This window comes from Mauremys reevesii, linkage group 12 (genome assembly GCF_016161935.1).
Source record: "Mauremys reevesii isolate NIE-2019 linkage group 12, ASM1616193v1, whole genome shotgun sequence".
NCBI classification, from domain to species: Eukaryota; Metazoa; Chordata; order Testudines; family Geoemydidae; genus Mauremys; species Mauremys reevesii.
The window spans coordinates 8,449,749-8,470,285 of record NC_052634.1 but is presented as its reverse complement, the minus strand read 5'-3'; positions in this window follow the sequence as shown (position 1 = coordinate 8,470,285).

Genomic DNA, 20,537 nt, shown 5'->3' with positions numbered 1-20,537 from the left:
AGAGAATCTACCTACCATTCAATGCTGTGGCAGCCACTTTAGTTTTATTTGAACTCTGGCATGTGGAAGATGGTTGATTCCCCGAAGCCAAGCTTTGAGAGCACATTTGGCTCTTCTTCCTGCCTTGATCTCTGAAAACAGTTCCAGTTGGAGATATGCTTTATAAGGGTCTGATTCAATAAAAAGCCAGTCCTGTTCTGGCAGTGTGGCGGTACCATGCAAGCCCTCGCAAGCCTCTAAAAACTGACTTTGCAGGTGAGGAAAGCTGTTTCGAGGACTGAGCTGAGGTTGCACTGGATGAGAGTCAGATGGCGTTTTACTGAATCCAGCCGCCACGGTCGGCACAATAAAACACCTCTTGTAAACCAAAAACGTTTTGGTTTGTTTTCTTTCTGCATAATAGTTAGGGTAGGTTTATTTATTTATTTATTTATTTTTCCCCTCGGCTGTAGTGAAAATTTGAAGACTGCTGTTAGTAAACTTAAAACACTAATATATATATATATATATATATATAACCACAGCATGATGTGAGCTTATCCAAAGTTCAAAGGAGATGGGAGGTGATAGGGGTGCCCTGGAGCGTGTCTGAAATTAAAATGTCATGTGAGTTAGGGGTGTCAGAATTTTGATCTGAGTATAGTACAATTCATCTCAATTAAATCTTTTCACAATCAGGGTCTTAAGAATTGATCCATTGAATTTTGCTGCAGGGAGGACTTTGGGATTTGGACCATTAATAATATTTCACATTCACGTAGCACTTCCAATCTGACCGGATGTCAAAGCACTTTAATAAAATGAAATATTTTTTTAATATGAGCACAAGCTGGGTGGAGACAAGGCAGAGATGAAGCAGGCAGGCCGAGGAGGGTATCTGCAGCAAAGGGCATCGTAGAAATGATCTCTCCTCTACCACTGAGTAAGTAGCCTACCAGCCCCCTTCAGCCAAAAGAGTTGTAAATGTAGGGCTGGTTTTGGATCCCAAATAGTAACTAGATTCTTAGGTTGCATTAGTGGCCAGCATTAGCTTTCTTTTGTAAGGGGAATGTGGCCATTTCTCTCTGACGTGCATACCAGGCCTTGGTGACCTGAAGACTGGATAGCACTGATGGCTCTGCATGGGGTTAACTTTGAGGACCACTAAGCAGCTACAGCTCATGCAGAATGTGGCTGTCCACTTGTTTGCTGGTGTTAGCCAGAGGACACATCTCATTCCAGTTCCCTAAAGACAGCACTGGCTCCATAATTACTCCAAATCAAAGTACTTTCTCTGGGTATTTAGCTGGGTCCTGGATGCTTGAGGGACCCTATTCCTATAGGCCGTCCATGGTGGCTGAGGTCAGCTGGGACACTTTTGCTGATGGTTCCCCAGCTATACTAACCCAGGAACTGTCAGCAAAAATGTCCCAGCTGACCTCAGCCACCATGGAGGACATTGTCAGTGCAAGTTCCTCAACTCACTTCCAATCCTGATCCACCAGAGCCTGAGTTCATTGAACTTCAGGCTTGAAATGATAGCCTTAAAAAAAAAAAAAAAAACCCAACCCACACACCTCAGACTTCTACTTGAGGAGGGCATTTGTGGGATTAGTGTATATTTTGTTGGTGGGTGAACTCAGTTAAAATCTAGGAGAGGCTTTTTCACACCATGCATAATTAATCTGTGGAACTCATTGCCCCAAGACATCACTGGAGACAAAAGATCAACAGCATTCCAAAAGGGTTATGCATTATATGAATAATAATAACCTCCACAGCTACTGAAGAGTTTAAAGCTTTAGTTTTGACCGACACAGTCTTTAATGACATAGGCCCAGCCTAGATGAGAGACCAGCTCTCCCCCACATGCAATGCTGCACAGCTGAGGTCAGCACAGGCCCTTGGTTTAACAAAGAGGGAACTGCTAGTAGGGCATTCTGTGAGGTCCTTTGAATTGGGAACTCTTTGGTTCAAAATACCCCTAATCCAATGGAAAGCTCATTGATTCTCCCTAGCTTTGGGAAGGGAGGAGAGAGAAGGGAGCTGAGCAGGACGGTAGTGAGGAGAGGTGGTGCTGCTTATTTTCTATTTGGTCACTGTTGGTTGGGTTTGAGATGAATTACAAATCCACTAATTTTACCTCATCATAATTTTTGGCAAGGGAAGGTAGCTAGAGCCTGGAATGGATATTCTTAGTGGATGTTTCTCCATTAAATAAAATAAAATGGGCTACAAATATGTAATGGTTTTAAATGCTGGAACCATGAGGCCGTAAAACAATCCCTGCATGCTTGGCATTAGGAAAACACATCCCGTAAGGGAAGGTTATTCCATTATGGCAGTCTCTTGCTCCTCCCTCTGAAGCAACTGGTGTTGGCCAGTGCTAATGGCAGGAGATGGACCATTGGTTTGACTGGGTATGGCAAAGCTTGTGTTCCAAAGTCCTGTGGGTTATTTTTTTCCCAAAATTGTCCAGCATCAGAGCGGGGCCCCTCGTTTAAATTAAATAAATAAATGTATGTCTGTATTTATCATTTCATCAAACACTAAGAAATACAATGGGATGCATATTCCAATGTCGGTCAGTGACTCATTGTGTGACCTTGAAGTCAAATCCCTTAAAATTTAAAAACTACGTCTAGTAATTATCAAGTCAAGTACGCAAAAATTAAGGCACACAGATTAATGGATGGTGTGAAATTTTTGACCTGAGCCTTAAAAGTTTATACATGCATAAAATGGGTTTTTTTTGTTTTTTTTTTTTTTTGCTGCTTTACCATTCCTCACAGATGGGTGCAAGGCTCAGTTGAATTCATGCTCATAAACATTTACAATTAACTGGACCCTATTTTTATATTGGGGCAAACCAATCAACCATATTTAAACACCCTCAAATGTTTGGAAAGTTTGCATTGCAGTTTGGAGCCAGATCCAAATGTCGTGGGTCAGGAATCAGTTTAATAATTAGATGGAAAACTATTTCCAGACAAAATATCTGCAAAATTTTAATGAGGCACCAGAGTGGATTGTTGTGGTCTCTCTCTCTCTCTCTCTGTTTTATAGGTATCAGTCTAACATGTTAAACAGTAAGTACCTTTTTGTTTCATGATCATCCTCATCAAATCATTTTGGCAGCTATTCCAACTGGATTTCAGAGCGTCTCCATCTTTTCCTCAGATTCCTGTTCTCACTGTATTGTTGTGTTAAAAGTCTGTATCTGATTCCTCCTAGAGGGACTCCATTAGCTCCCAAAAAGAAGATGTGTGATCAGAAGAGGCAGCTGGTTAGAACCCCTAGTGGCTGCTGGACTACCACACCCTATACTCTTACTTTAAAAAGTTCCTACTTAAAAAGCGACACAAGAGACAGAACTTGGAGGCTTCACAAGTGAACAGCCGAGAGAATGAAAAGGCCTTCAGTGTCTTCTATACTCTTTTTGTTTGTTTCAACCTGACTATATTAAGCGCCTCTGCATTATTTTAAAATCTTCTTGACTAGGATTGGGATTTTTCAGAATAGCCTTCGGGAGTTAGGTGCCAATGGGAGCTGAGCGTCTAACTCCTTTAGGCTTACTTTAAAATCCCAGCCTTCAACTGCTGTAAATTTTCTGATGTTTGATTTTTGTTGCAATTTTGGAGTTAAATGAAAAAAAATCTGGAAAAAAGTCAACTAAAGTTTGGTATGTTTTTTGACCAGTTCTATTATTGATAAATGTTTCTCTATGCAACCCAAAGAAAGAGTAGCCATAACTGCTGTTGTAAATGCCCTTGTTTCATCCTGTCTGCAGTTTTAATTTTGAGGATATAGTGGGCTACTGATTTTGCTCCTGTACTTTTGCCCTCACAGATACCTGCAGGTGCACTTTGTACAACTTAGATGTCTATGCATTATTGCCAAACTCAGGCCTCCAAAATTGTGAGATTATCTTAAAACTCATGAGATTTTTTTTTAAAATATACATTTTGGATTTGCTTTATTTGCCTTACAATTTTAGAATATTTAGGTTACAGTTGGGTCACATTTTCAACCTTTACTCTGCAACCATAAGGGCCAGGAACTTTAAAAAAAAAAAAAAAAGCTGAGATTGTCCATAGTTACATGATTCCAGGAGCTGGATTTCAAGAAAAACACCAAATATTGTCAGACTCATGATAAGATCAAGAGAGTTGGCAGTCTGTGGTATCAGATAATTAGACATCTAGGGACTATAAAATGTATCTACAGAATTACATCCAAGGACTAGAGTCCACAATTATTTGTGGTTGCACCACTGCTGATGCTAAATAGGAGACCAAGTTGAGGCCCATCTGATGATCAGAGTATTGGATATTCTTGCAATATAGATGTATGTTTCTGTAACATCAGAAGTTAATTGTTTTGCAACATTTTTTCTATTATTGAAAGATAAAACAATAAAACTATGTTTTGTTTACCTTCACAAATCTCCTTGGTCTTGTTTTTGGGCTTGGCCATTTACATTTTATTTATATTAAAGTAACATCTACAGATTACAGCCCCCTTGCAATATGCATAATATAGACATAAAGTAAAAGACATTTCCTGCCTTAAAGCACTTACAGTCTATCTGCAAGGCAGGGGGATGGGATTCATGTACCAACATAAGCCTCATTGACCTCCAGTGCATGGCTGCAGGAATCCTTCCATGTGAAGTGTGTTGCAGTATCAAGGCTGTAAAAAAAATAGGGTGAAATACCAAAGTCCTTACCTATAATTTACTTAAGCAAAACTCCCATTGATTTCAGTGGGAATTTAGTCTGAGCAAGGACATCAGGACTCGGCCCATGATCACGTTCAGATTTTGTGAATGAGAGTTAAAAGCCACTATCAAATCAGTGTCCCAAGCAACAAGAAAACAGAGCTTATTACAAATGCTTAATATTTTACAATGGAAAATACACGGAACAATAAATACCTTTCTCCTGCATTACAGGTATGCTTTCCCCACTGCTCTTGCCACACGCAAGTACAACCGCAGAATCGTTACAGCACAGATGGATTTTGACATTGCCCACCCCTCAGGGCAGAATAACTTTTCCTTCCAGTTCAAGAAAAAGGGGGCATACTGTGGAACAAACAGATTTCTCAAAAGAAATTCTGCGCTCATGGCAAAGTCCCTATTGATTGCAATGAATGCAGGATCAGAGCTCACCTCTTGCATGTCTAGAAAAACACTGACTTCACATTTTTTTTTATTTTGCCTTTAAAAATACCTGTTAATTAACAAGTGCTATTAAAAGTACATGTGATTTATTGAGAGAGAATTTACCCTGAAGGGCTTGGGAAGGCTTTAGATTTCTTGTTCATTATAGGCCAAATCCCAAGAGGTTCTGAGCACCCACAGTTCAATGTTCACTCAGTGCATAAGGTGCTTGCAAGAGATCTGCTTCATTCTGTGTCTGGTTCCAGCTGGCTGAGTACGGCAACAATAGCTTCACCGCACCTCATCCACACTGCCTAGGGAAGCTCAGCCCTTAAAGGCACTGCCCCTCTTGCCACACACAGTTTCACCAAGAATCCTATTGGTGTTATTTGCATAAATAGGGTCTACTCACATGACTAATAGGATCAGGCAGGCACCTAGTTGTTAGGCAGGTAAAATACCCAATGAAATCAGTTGAAGTTTTGTCTAAGGGTGGAGTAAGGGACCTTTGTGAATATCTAGCTGGAGCACCTGTGAGATCAGACCCACTGACCAAAAGTCAAAGTTACTAAGCAATTCTGAAACTCAAACCATACAACAGCTGTGATGGCAGGGAGAATTGGTCACTTGCATATCAAACTAAAAAGGGGCCAGGTTCTGATATAAGTTATGCTGATGTCAATCCATTGCCTGTAAGAGTGGTACACTGGTATAATAAGCACCAAGAAGATGATGTGAAATCTTCATCTGCCCATTTTTGGTTAATAAGGAGGTGAACAGTGCCAAAGGTTGCCTCTAATCATGCCAATTAATTATTGGTGGTTTCACAAGACAGTTCGAACTTTTCCCACCCTAGTATTCTTGTATAACGTCACGCTTGCTGAGGCTACTGTGCTTATTGTGCCTATAAACCCATAGCTCAGCTGAAGCATTGAATGAAAAACCCAGAGAAGTCATTTTCCCCTATGTATGCCCATACTATTTTTCTTCTTTGTTTTTTTAACCCCAAATAGCCTGTACAGAAAAAAAAATGACTATATAAATCATAGAAAGAGGCGATGTATTAAGAAAATGCTCTTAAACAGAAGCGTATGAGATAATGAAACTGGCTACTAGGATAAGCATATTTATTGGGTTTGTTATGTATCAAATGTAACAAAAGTAAAGCGTCTGAACAACTCCATGTGTGGTTCTTTCACACTCTTTGATCACACAATTCCCCCTTTAATTCAGATGCAGTAGAGCTTAAGTGGCTTCATTGATGTGTTAAGTGTGGAATGATTTTTGTATAAAATTTAAAAAAAAAAGACCCCATTATGTGGCCAGAAAAGCCTTGTGTGCATTTGTTTATTGAGACAGGAACTCGGTTTCCCACACCGAACAACTGTGCCGAGATGCTGAAAGATTGTGTAGGGAAGAAAAGTAAAGGAAACGTAATTTTCTACCTGGCAGAAATCAGCCTCTGGAGGAAGACGTAGACAATGAGATTAGGCTTAAACCAAATAATAGAGGCTGATTGATTTTAAGAAAATGCTCCACACCATTTATATGGGGGTTTCATGTGTTCCTTTTGTTAGTAAAATGCTGGGCTTTGGAATAAATGGCTTTGTAGTCTGCCTGGCCTTTAAGTGTGCCTTCCACTATTACATATCCCAAAAGTGAAAGCACCAAGAAGAAAGGCTGTCAGGTGAAAACACAGGATTTAAATATATTAAAAAAAAATACTTTATTGCTAAAGTGACACCAGATTCTTTTTTTTTTAGCTTGTTTTTTAACCAGATTTTAGATGATCATAGAGGAAATCAGTGGGGGGGCCCTTTCAGACAAAGCCCTAGAGCCTCAGCTGGTGCAAATCAGTGTAGTGCCATTCATTCAAGTCAATGGAGCGATGCTGCTTTGCCCCAGCCAAGGATCTGGCCCACAAGCTGTAACAAATGCATCAACTTTATTTTTACGGGGCCTGAGTCTCCTATTTAAAAAGGTGTAAAGGGATGGGAATAAAGTACCGCTTTTTCAGCATGCTACTTTAGGGTAGCGGTAACAATTATATATTGTCATTATTAATTTATTAGATTTTTTTATTAATAAGAAAATATAATCAGGTATAAATTGATCTCCGGCACTGGTCCTACCCAAGGGTATGAAGATGATCATAGTTATTTCAGTAGCCCCTAGCAACTAAGATGGGAGATCCATTGTACTAAGCACTGTATACACACATAGTAAGGGACACTCCCTGACCCAAAGAGCTTAGTCTAAATAGAGAACACAGACAAAGGGTGGGAGGGGAAACAGTGGCACAGAAAGTGACATGACTCACTCAGGGCCACGCAGCATATTGGTAGCAGAGCCAAGATAAACCTTAGAATTTGGGGGTTCCACATTTTGTTCTTGTTTCATGTAAAGATTTCACAGTGTTTGCTCAACAGTTATGGCTTCCACCTGAGAAGACTCCTGCTTTTGTGTGAAAACTACAAAAGTCCACGTGGGTGAATTGCACATGGAGGCAGATGAAGCTGTGCAATTTCCAAACATTTCTTTCAAAACCCACGTTTGCTCAAACAAACAAAGCCCTCCAAAATACAAATTGGGCAGGTGTCAAATTAGCCTCTGAATGAAATTTGTGTTTAAAGTTCATGGGAAAAAAATGTTCTTGGCCTCTCAGGCCATCCAGGGGTTAACTGATTTACTCAGAGTATTATGGGTAGGACCCAGGCTCCAACCCCCATGACTTCCTGTTCAGTGAGTGTTTTTTCCCCACTCTCTGTTGTTTGGCATGCAGCATGTTCCCAGCCTGCAGCACTGTGAGTAGTGCGTGTTTCTTTTCAAAACCTCCAGTAATAATACTAGGCTCATAGCATCACCATTGCACGGTCCCTTTCTGTGACACCAACTGAGTTGTGGAGAAGTAAGTTCCACAAACTTTTTTTTTTTTTAAGCTTTGCCTGAATGGCAAGTTCCTTTTAAATGCAGGGGTTGTGTGTGCGGGGGGGCTGTCCATGCACACGGTAACTGGTGCCAGCACGTCGCTCCTTTTTGTTATGTTCATGGCCTATGCAGAAGTTAGAGACAAACATAAAATACCCTTGCCGGAAGATTACAGAATAATGCTACTTTATTTCTGAGAACTCAGCATGTTAACACAAGACCCTCCTCCCCAAAACAGAGAGGCACAACCCACCCTACTTTGTTGTAGGCTGGCTTTGGGCAGGACAAGGAAATCCCTTAGGATCTAAAGGGAAGTTTGCAATTTTAACACAATACGCCACATTTTTTTGCCAGCATGATCCTAGCCAGGATGAGATGGAGGCTATTAAACAAAAGTGCCCATCTTCCTAGCTCACTCCCCCTTTTTGCTTGCTCTTGGCCTCCCTGACACACAGCCTTCCCTTCCATCACCCAGTTCTTCCCTCAGCATTTCCCAAGCCCTATTACACTGTAGTTCCTTTCAGCACCATCTCCCTACGCTCATTCCATTGGTGTGCATTACATGACGGCCTGATCGCACTCTCTCTTGTTATGAAATGCATGGTATGTTGCTGCTGCGTGTGAAAAGCTGCAGCCAGGCAGAAGTCACAGGACTGTTGTTGTTTGTTATTTCAGGGCCCCCTGATAAGTGCAGCTTTATTCCTAGTTCCATGTAAGCTGGAACTGGGGTTCTTTCCCCTACACATTACCCTGTTTTGTCTTCCTCGTTGAAATTATCAGTAAAAGCACAAGCTGTCACCTACTACTCCTTAAACCTCCATAATAAGGATAGTGCTATGTAAACAGGAAGAGAAGGGACTAATTGCCCTCCACTGCCATTGACTACAATGGGGTCTATAGCTATGACTATAGGAGTGGCAGGCAATAGGCACTTTGAAGGATCAGATCCTTGTTGCGGGGGAAAGGGATTTTGCACTGAGCTTAGCTTTCCAGCACTGAATATGTATCAGATCTGAAATGTTATTCTGTTCATCTATCACTACACAGAGACAGCACCGTCGAGTGGATTGAGTGGAAGACTGGGCATCGGGGGTCTGCATTTTGAGTAAGTCAGGCCCTGCTCATTGGGGCAGGTCATTTCAAACTCTGCACCTCACTCTCGGATCTGTAAAATAGGGACAATAACATTTAGCTCCTTCTCGGTAGCTGAAGTAAATGGGAGCTGCAGGCACCTAGCATCTGGCTGGATCAGGTTCTTAAACAGTCAGACATTTTAGGTGGCATTTTTGAAAGAACCGAACATTTCTCTAACTTCCACTGAAATTGACTTTGATGGGAGCAAAGGTAGGCTAACACACAAATGCTTTTGAAACGAACACCCTTTAAATGCTGTTTTGTTGTAGAGTAGAGTTTCTTCTAGATTTTGCAGAAACTGCCTGAAGAAATTATTTAAAAGAGCAAGTTATTGTATTTTAGCCCAGGCTTCAGCTCAGAAAAGTCCCAATCCCCATTAGTATCTATTTCCTGCCTTTGTTATTTCCTTTTCCTCTCCCACCCTTTGTCACTCCTTAGCTAAAGAAAATTTGGCTTTTCTGATTGAAATCAAGATTCAGCCTGATGTAATTTAAAATGCCTGAGTGCTAAACCCCCGGAATGATGGGATTTTATCTAATGGAAATGCCAACAATCTTTCCCTCCAGCATGGCGTCATCTAAACCCAGCACATTAAATCAATGATAAAGATAAATGTATGTCTCTTACTTGAAAAGCGTCATCATCCTGCAGTCATCAGCTGGCCTTTTTAAGGTGATGTGAGGAAGAAAATATATTTGCAAAAATTAAGCATGTATTGCCAGTGCATATAACATAGTGTTAATGAAATATCCATTTCAGACACTCTCAGTGGCCACCTTCAAACTCAAGACTTGAGGTAAAATTTTCAAAATGCTTATGTGATTTAGGCTCCTATGGCCCAGATTCTCAAAAGTATTTAGGTACCTAATTCTAACTGAAATCCAGGGCTGTATTTAGGGGCAGGTGACCCAGATGACCGCCCTGGGTGCTGGGCATAGAGGGTGCCAGACTCGGGGTGCTGTTTTGTTGTTAGTGACAAAAGGGAAAAATAGAAGGTTTGTAGTAAAATGTTTCAGGTATTCTATATGTGGATTCATTTTTCACTAGCCTCCTAGAATGTTCTGGACCTTTTGTACAATCTCATGGAACCTTCCAGACTTTGAGAACTACCTTTTCCTTGAACCTTCTAGAATGTTGTCAGCCAGGCCCTTGCAGGTGTATAAGGGTGACGTGTCGCCAGTCAGTCAATGAGATATAAGAATGAAATGAAGTGAAGCGAGAGTCCAGCTGTGCTACTGTGAAACTTGTTTTATTGTGCAATTGTGTGTGTGGGGGGGAGGGGACTGAAGATGTTCCTCGCCTGGGATGCCATTTGGTCTAGGGCTGGCCTTGCTGAAATCAACGGGGGCTAGGTGCCTAAATACCTTGGAGGCTCTGGTCTTAAGTCGAGTCAAATCCCTGAACTTTGTGCACACATATTTTATTGGCTAGTCTCTCCATTGTGTGGCTAACTAAAGGCTAGGTTGTGACTAGCCCTAACGCGACTGTAGTGAGGAGGAAAGATTCCCCCACCACCTTTGCATTGGTTAGGGTTACGTGGATCTTGCATTTGCACTTCAGTGCAACAGAAGACCTCTTCCTCCCATGAGCAAGTGAGCAGGGCTTCAAGTATGCAGAACCATGGCTCCGCCTCCACCCATATGCACCAGCTGGATGCTAGAGAACAAGTATGATAAATAGCTGTTAATACAGCTTGTTGCTGCAGAGGAACTGTCCCTCAGAGGGGTGTGTCTGAGGCAAAATCCCTCTTGAGGCTCCTTCAGGTGATGCTGCTGCACATGCTCCATCTCTTGCCTAGGGCTCTGCTTGAGAGCAAAATCTCAACCTAATAAGCTTGCTTCCCATCTCTCCTTATTTTTAAGGGCCATACTGGTATTTACATTGCAGATGCCTACAAAATGAAGGTCTCCCACAGTATAGCTTGTGTGTTTCCTACTAAGAAGGCAGGCCCAGGTTAATAACAGGTTTTAATGGAATTGTTGTGTCTTACTCTGAACAATATCAGTTGTTGAACTATGAGCAAAGTCAAGAAGACTAGAAAAGAAGAAGAAACCCTCTGCGGAAATTCCAAAGGGGGGGTTCCCCAGTTTGTTGCTATAACCCTTTCTGGGTCTGTAGCCTCTTTGCAGATGATGATCCAAAAGTGAATCACCAGAGATTTACCATTACAAACAATGGGTCTGATTCTCCTCTCACACAGACCACCTTTACAGTAGGGTAGCTGCATAGACTTCAGTGATTTACTTGCTATGAGCAGAGAACCAGGGCCACTGAGGCTTACAAGAGTCACTTTAACTTGGTAAAACAGAGACATAGAAAACAGGATGGACTGCCATCAGCTAATCCTTCCAGCAGCTGCAAGGAAACTCAGAGGAATGCATCCACCTGGAGATAATGCCGGGTAGGTGGAAGTTTCTTTATCCTTCTGCATTTGGCTAAGAATATCAGTGTTTAGAGCATCTAGTATTGTTTATACCGTGTGATACCATTGATAGCTAAATAACTGCTCTTTATTTTGCTTCTTGAATCCTAATGTAAGGTTGGTTTTATAGACTGAATTTGGGGGATTCTTTATACAGATGTCTTGCAATGTAGGGGTCTCATTGTACATATCTCTGGTGATAGTTTCCCACTCCTCTTCCCAATGGAGCTGAGGTCTGAAGGCCATTAGAAGTAGAGCTGGTCCTAATTTTCCAGATTTCAATTTTTGGGTGACGTTTTTTCATTGACTTTTCAAAATCTGATGAAGGAGAGGATGAATTTTTCACTTTTTTTTCCCAACAATTTGTTTTGTTTTCAGCCTCCTTTAAAACTAGTTGATATTTTCCAAATTTTGAATTTCCACGCTGTTTGTGAGAAATCTTCTTTCCCTTCGCTCTGTGTGTGTATGTGTGTGTGTGTGCGCGCGCTTAGTTCCCTACAGAATGTCTGTTTCCTGTGCTCTTGTAGCAGTACTTTTCACCCTTTGTGTGACAGAAAGTTTGTAAATGGGAAGAGCGCCACTGAATTCAGTGAAGCTATGTCCGCTGAGGATCTGGATCATGAGTTGCATGAACAGGTCTACGATGATTTTGACAAATATCCTAGTAACAAACATCTCTCATTTGTATTTTACAAACTTCATGCATCAGCTAGATGTCCTTTTGTGTCAGTACATTTTGGGTAGAATCCTGGCCCCAGTAAAGTCAATGGGACTTTGGCCATTCACTTCAGTGTGGCCAGGATTTCACCCATTGTTGGATGCCAAAGCTGCTGTACTGACTCTGAATTTCATCTGCCTTCTGTTTTATTGTGCTTGAATCTGAGCTCACTTGCACTGTTGTAAGTCAGGAATAACTGCACTGAAGCCAATAAAGGTACCATGGTGTAAGGGAAATTGGTGTCAGGCCCTTGATTTCCATTTTAAAGTGGCATATTAGCTCGGAAAAGATGAGGTGGTTAGACAGATTTTCCCTGGCATTTCAGAAAGGTGTGATTTTCTTTCACAGCCTGGGGAAGTGCAGATTAGAAACAAAGTAGCATCAGCAAAATTAAATGGTTAGGTTGAATAGGGCAAACAGGCCTTTGTAAAGCCAAGCACCTGATCTTAGAGCTCATGTAGATGTCATCAGGTGCAACGGTACCATTTAGTTCTGTTGTGGGCTTTTTAAAAACCACCCAGTGTTGTTGTTGCTTCTTATTTTAAAAGAAATTAGCCTGAAATGTCTGTGAACATGGCCAGGTTGGGAAATCAGGCTTCCAGTCCCCATCTCACTCTGGCAAGTAATGGGAGTGAACCAGAGGCAGGTTCAGCTGAACTAGGAATGTGGTTTAAATTAGCTTTAGGTTGTGACTGCAAGTTAAAAAAATTCAAAACGGCCTGATGGAATTGCAGCAAGTCAAATTTGGTCGAGTCCAAAGGGTTTTCAGTTCACTTTAAGATCATGACTACAAGTTTTAAAAATCCCAGACAGTTGATCGTATTGGCAAGTTGTCCATCCACTAATAATACAGTATGGAAAGCAGCAAGTTTTGCCCAAGAGGCCCAGTCTTACAAAGTTCAGAGCAACCCCTGCCGCGCACCAGTTCATTGGAAACTGAACGTGCTGAACACTGTGCAGTTTCAAACCCTAGCTATAGGGCATGTGCTTCCCTGGTGTAAATCATCCCAGTTCAGTGGAGCTATGGAAGTTTACAGCAGCTGAGGATCTGGCCCTGTGTGTCTGAAAGCAACTGTATGAATTTGGCTGATTTTATGACAAAATCCATATTGATTACCCCGTTACGAGGCTTCAGACTGCTCTCCAAATGCACTGAAGTATAACATAACATTTGCTATGGCAATTAGCCCCTACTGCAGTTTGTACCATGCTGTTAAAATATGTTATACTCAGAAGGAATGTAATGCCAGTAAATCAATGGAGATTAAGAATATTTTAAAAATTCCCTTTGGCCACAGAGCTGTTTATCATTCAGGCCTCAAAATCCCGATTTGTTGTTTCCGAGCTGTATACTATTAAATCATGCAGAGCAAAAAGAAGAGTTGTGATGGTTTTGGACACATTTTAGGGTGTGCCCAATTCTGTGTGTGCTCTGTGCATGGAACTTCGGCTGACTCTATGGTAGCATAGGTGCAGGGCTGGCCCAGTGAGATTGTACCCAGTTCTGCAGACTCATATGAGAGTTGTGTATGAGTAGCCGCTGCTGAGTTGGACCCCTGGATTTGAATGAACCTGAACTTCACAGCAAAATTCGCCAAATTTTGCCAGGTTTGGAGTCAAATGGTGCCAACCATCAAATTTATGGTGGTTTGGGATTTGGTAAGGAAAGGGTCACACAGTTCTGCTTAGGAAGCATGGAAGCAGAGAAGCTAGACTCTCAGCTACTATAAGTCACCAGAGCTCAATTGAAGTCATTGGAGAGAGAATTATAAAAGTCCTTACGCCGACTTTACTAAGTTTGGATACTCAGTTGTTACTCTGGCAGATTCCCGTTGGGGTCTCCTCTGTCTGGGGTTGATCCTTGTTTAGCTGCTGGACCTTACTCTTTGGCCCGTAGTTATGAAGAATAAGTAGAGATAAGGGGCCAAAGTCATCCCTGATGTAATTTGTTTGTGAGGTAGGTTGGTACGGTAATACTATCCACAGTTTGGTTTGAATTTGGAAAGCTTGAGGCACAGAGAGGTTACCTGGTTTGTCCAAAGTCAGAGAAGTCTGTGGCCAAGCCATTTACAGGAGAGCACATTTATTATTATATTATATATTTACTTTTTTTCTATGCTACTTGAATATTTAAATCCTCATGTTCTCACTTTTCTGTATCACTAGCAAAAGCTGCTATGTGGAATGGATGCCTCCCACTTTGCAAAAAGCACTTTTCTTCACAGATCTTTTCTGCAACAGCAATTCATTATTCACCAGAAAGAGCTGCAGTTGAACACTTGTTGAACAGCCCAAGAGGCTATCATATGACATTAAACAAGCACAACTTATGTTAGCAGGACTGGACCAGAATCCTGCAAGTTTCTCAGTAGAATTCTCCTTCTGTTTTGCCAGACAAATAATCTGTTGCGACTCTTAGGGCTGCTTATCTTTTGTAGCTTGGATTTGTTCCCATGCACCATTTTGTTCTCAAAGATGCCGAAGCTGATTCTTCAGTGCTAGCCAAAACAAATGAGAATCTTGGCTGGCTGTTTGGTAGCAGCAGCTGATTTGACTATGCCTCCCCACACCTAACACTGGGGCAGATTTCACTTTGACAGATGAAGATTCCCCCTCCCACCCTTTCTGAGACCAGGAAGCACTAGAGAGTGGATAAAAAAAATGAAATATTTTAAGTAGTTTTGTTCATCTTATTTTTGTGGAACTTTACATGCATTTGTTATTAGAGTTTGTTTATTGCTTGTAATTCTAAGCCATTCATCATCATAGTCTATTGAGAGAGTGCTATCTAGTGCTTAGGGCGTTGGAGTGGGCATCAGGGGACCTGGAATCTATTCTCAGCTCTGCTGTATGATTTTGGGCAAGTCACTTCACCTGCGTTTCACCTTCCACCTTTTGCCCTCTCCATTTAGATGATCAGAACTTTGCAGCAGGGGCTGTCCCTTGCTATGGGTACATACATGCTAACACAAAGGGGCCCTGAGCTCAGGTGGAGCGTGCATATACTATAGAAATAATATATATTGTCCAATGTATCTAGCCTAGGGTTTTAGATAGGTATATTGGATAGTACAGTGTCCCTAGGCATTTTTTAATTCCAAAAACTAACCACAACTTGATTTTTTTTAAAAAGGAGAGAAAGAGAGAGAGAAATGAGCTGAAGCAAAACACAAGATCCAAAAACTTCTGAACTTTTTCAAAAGTTCAGATCTGGATTCAGTCCTGAGTTTGAACTTTCCAGCTCAGCCCTGTCTCTATAAACAAAATGCCTTTTGATCGCAGTTTTGGCGTTGTCAGGAGAGCTGGGTTAATGTCAGTGCTGTGAGGGTGAATTAGGGCTTATGTGGTGCTTAGACCTAGTGATGGCTCTCTGCACATGGGGTGAATGTCACACAGATAGCCTAGAACATAACCAAGAAAAGAAACTGGAAGTCAGCCGCAAAAATATCTAGAGGCAATGGTGAAGATGCTGCATATGTGAACTCAGCTTTGATAGACAGTTTTGAAAATGTAAGTCTCCTCATAGTATTAATAAAAGAGGTCCTGAAACTGACCACCTATGTTGACATACCCTGTTCATAGGCTAACTGACAGCAATGGAGATTAGCAAAGAAAGGGCAGAAGTCTGAGGCTAGGTCTGCCCGAGAAAGATTTGCTGTTGTAGGCCATAGACAGGGACTCCAGAGAACTGGGTTCTATTCCTGTTTCTTTCCTTGGCCTGCTGGGTAACTGTAGGTAAAAAAAAATCACTATGTGCCTCAGTTTCCCTATATGTAAAAAAAAATTGGTATAATGATACTTACCTTCCTTGGTAAAGTGCTTTGATATCTACTGAGTAAAACGTGCTATATAAGAGCTAAGTGGTATTATTATTATTATTTATTATTATACTGGTATCCCAAGCAAAATAAGCTATACCAGCAAAAGCACTTTTATGCCATTATAACTGTATCTAAACTAGGGCTTTAGCCCATATAGAAATGTCAGCATAAAAATAAAAATTACACCCTTACTGACAATGCTATTGTGGCAAAAGCTTCTAGTGTAGATCTGGCCTAAATATCTAGCACTTCTACAGTACCCTTCATCTGAGGCTCTCAGACCACTTGGTAAAATTAAAGGGCCGCTCCCACAAACTCCATAAACAGATCTTCCTTTGGGGACTTCTGTGTGCCAAAGATTTGTAGGTCCGGGCCAATATTTAAGGGTCTTCACACTCCTTTGAGGTAGGAGTGATCCAGTGACATGTATAAGGTCATACAGCTAGTCGGTGGCAAAGCTGTGGTTAGTGCCACGGAGTCTGTTTATTTATCACAAGGGTTCTCAACTTTTTTCCAAACTGAGACCCTCTTTTTCACACCATCCTCCCCTCTAACAGAGATGAAAGTGTACAAGAGGAAGGACAGCCCCACTGTTAGGTTTCCTGGGAGTTGCGAAATCAAAGATGTTTTCTCCACCACCACAGACTTCTGATGTGACCTTGGGCAAGACACATCAGCATCTCTATGCTGCATCCTCACATAATAGCAATTCCTTACTTCACAGGGAGGGCTGTGAGGATAAACACATTAAAGATTCTGAAGTGTTCAGTTACTTTAGTAACGGAGCCATAGAAATACCCAAAATAGATAGATAGCTGGGACTCCGTTCCCTGCAACATGGGAAGGCCAGGGCGGTTGAGAACCTCTAGACACACTTGCCTGTCCTGAGTCGAAACAACATTATGTCACCCTGAAATGCCATGTATTTCATTTTAAAAGGACGTTTCAGCAAGGCTATAATCAGGTCTCTGAGTGTCTCAGACAGCTTCAGAACCTGATTCAGTAAAAACATGGCTGGACTCCAGCATTGTGAAGAGACGCAGGCTATCAGTGTAGGCTTATCTCCTCAGCAATACCCCCTTTCAGAACACAGTTTGAGCCATTGGGTCTGGGTTTCTCTGGTTTGTTTCTTATTGAACAGAGGGGATGCAAGGAGATGGAAAAATATAGCAAACTTATATTGTGTTTGGGTGGGGAAAGCTAATTGATTTGACAGTTAATCAAAAACTACTAAGAGAAAATCAATACAGAGTAAAACAATCTAGTCTTCTGTTCTGTATCCTATTCCCAGTGGCACTGTTGATTGTATAGCATCAATGTCATCTATTTTAGATGGAAATGTTACCAACTATAATGCCGCTGTTGATGTTCCAAAACGATTCTAATCTCATTTCAATAATAGCTTCTGTCTCTCTTAGTGACACACATGCCATAACATTCTTGGCTAAATTGACAGCACTAATAACACACTCAGTTTTTATATTATTCGGACCACTGTCTGCATTTTTGAGTGTTCACATTATGGTGCCATGTGAAGAGCTTGCATCTTCTTTTGAAAGCTTCATATAATTAAGTGCCAGTGGCTCCCATTGACCTGAGTAGGCGCTGCGGACACTGAGTTCGCACCTTTGAAAATCAGGCCGCTCATTTAAATGTGGATTCAGGTGCAGAAATTTAGATATCCAAGTGTGAAGGTTCTGTCCACAAGTGATTTGCTCAAGGTCACAGACTACAAATCTTTGAAAGAACAAAGATTAGACCCGACATCGAGCCCAGACCTGTTCTTTAACTGCTAAAACCTGCTTCTTCTGTCTTCTGATTTTTCCAAACAACTTGAGTCTTCCAAGTTGGGCTAAAAATGTCACAGAGACAGATTTCCTGGATAGATTTCTGACCATTCTACTTCTGCTCAGAGCCTGAAGTTACCATGTGACTGGCATCTCTCATGGTTTTACAATATATCTTGTTCCAACCTGTTCAGAAGCTGGAACTTGAAATATGCACCCATGAGAGTCTAGATACAATGATGGGTGAATTAGCAATGGATAGATGGACGCAGAGATGTTTGCATAGCTGTGAAGCTCAGATCTGCTTCTGAACCAGAACATCCACAAAAGTGGACGTATTCAGTTCCTGAATGTTTTACTCCGATCCAACTCCGTGTACAACTCATAGCCCTGGTTCAGATTTACCTTGTAGTGGCCCTAGGTCAGTATTTTAGGGGGGCTTACTAGCTTGTTAAGGATACGGTCTTTATTTCGGGGCCTGTCTGAGAGTCCCTTTCAGAGCTCTGCTGTGGCTGCTGGCAGGGCCGGCTCTAGGTTTTTTGCCACCCCAAGGAGGAGAGGGGAAAAAAAACCCCTCCGGGAGCGCAACTGCTGAAGCAAAAAAAAAAAAACCAAAAAACCCCTGGGAGTGCAATTGCCCCCGCAAGCATGTGTTTGGTTTGCTGGTGCCTAGAGCCGGCCCTGGCTGCTGGGCTTTTGAATGAAGTTCTGCCAATAGGGGCACCAATTTAGCAAAGCACTTGAGCACTTGCTTAACTTCAAGCACATGCTTAAATATATCCTATTCATCAGAGCACTGTAGCACATGCTTAACTTGTCGCACAGACTTAAATTCCATTGACTTCTATTAAAGTTAAGCAATAAAGTGCTTTGCCAGAACACTGCTTAAAGCCTCTCTCTAGATGATACCATATGCAGTTGAGGGCACAGAAGCCAAATCTCTCTTATGGATCCTTCATTTAAAACAGCTTTTGTTTTCAGTTAGCAGCTGTGGATTTAATCAGGATGAAAGTTTATTCATTTCTCTCTGATTTTATCTTTGCTGTTTTTTTAAAAAAGAATTTTCCTTTATTAATTTTTCAAGAAAAAATGCGGAGTACAAGTGAACAAACACAACCTGGAGCAATAAGAAGGATATTTAAACTAATTCAACAATCCTTTTCCTGACATCAGGACAAAGAATTGCAAGAATACAAATCTATTGCTGTAGGCTGGGATTTTCGAAGGAGCCTATGGGAGTTAGGTGCCCTAATCTCATTGAAATCCCATTGATACTTCTAGCTTCACTTTCTTTTTTATGTATTTATTTTGGACATGGGAAAGGGCCAGTGCATGTTGTTATTTGTGTGTATTATTCTACACTGCTACCTCGATATAACGCCACCCGATATAACACGAATTTGGATATAACGTGGTAAAGCAGCACTCCGGGGGGGTAGGGCTGCGCACTCCGGAGGATCAAAGCAAGCTCAATATAACACGGTTTCACCTATAACACGGTAAGATTTTTTGGCTCCCAAGGACAGTGTTATATCGAGGTAGAGGTGTACTTATGTGCATTACAGTGGAGCCTAAGGACAACCCAAGGTTGAGATCCCACAGTACAGAACAATAGACAGCCCCCGGCTCAACAAGCTTACGTTCTAAATAGACAAGACAGACAAAGGGTGGGGTATAGAGATAGGGAACAGAGTGATGGATTCAAACATCAGGTTACTGTCCCATTTTTCTTTTGTTTTTATATTTTTTTGGGAGCAGGGATGTTGGAAGGGGGATGGGCTAATCCGAAAAACAAAGGAAGGGTGTGAGGCTATAGAAGAGTGGGCTGTGAGAAAGACAGGGCAGAAGGAGAGGAAGAAGGAGGAAAGGAAAGTTAAGGCAAGTGGAGTAAATCAAATTTCCATTTGAAAAACCTACCTGGAATCTAAAAATTGTGTTCTAATAAAGGTACCACGTGTGAGCCATGTTATCTCGTGACTGCATTAATCCACCCACATGACATTACACTCTAGTGTACTTTACCCTGTATTGGTGCTGCTGTTACTTCTTCCATCAGTGCTGATTGCCGGGTCGCTCAACCATTCTGAATACGCTGAAGATGAATCAGATTTCCATTTACTGAATATTACACATTTGCTTCCCTATAGATGCATCTGTGCCAATTTCTTGGTGTTCAGTGGAAGATCTAATTCATTAGATTGTAAACTCTTCAGGGCAGGATGTTTGTTCTGTATTTGTACAGTGCCTAGCACAATGGGGCCCAACTCCATGACTGGGACCACTAGGAGTTGTCATAATACAAATAATAAAACAACTAATAATAATCAACTAATCCCAGAATACAAATATTTACAGAGGGGAATTTTTTTCCCCAGAACCATGGAACATTTCTTTTGTTGCTCCAAACAAGAAAAAGTATACCGAGTCAGGTTAATGATCAGCGTCTCGAGCATACCCTGCTTCTTCTTTTGATTTTACTGGGTGAGGAACAGTCACCATTGGATTCAATTAATTGTTGCTGATGATGCAATCATGTAGCGTTTGCTCCATTTCTTTTCTTATTTTGTTATCCAGGAATTGCATC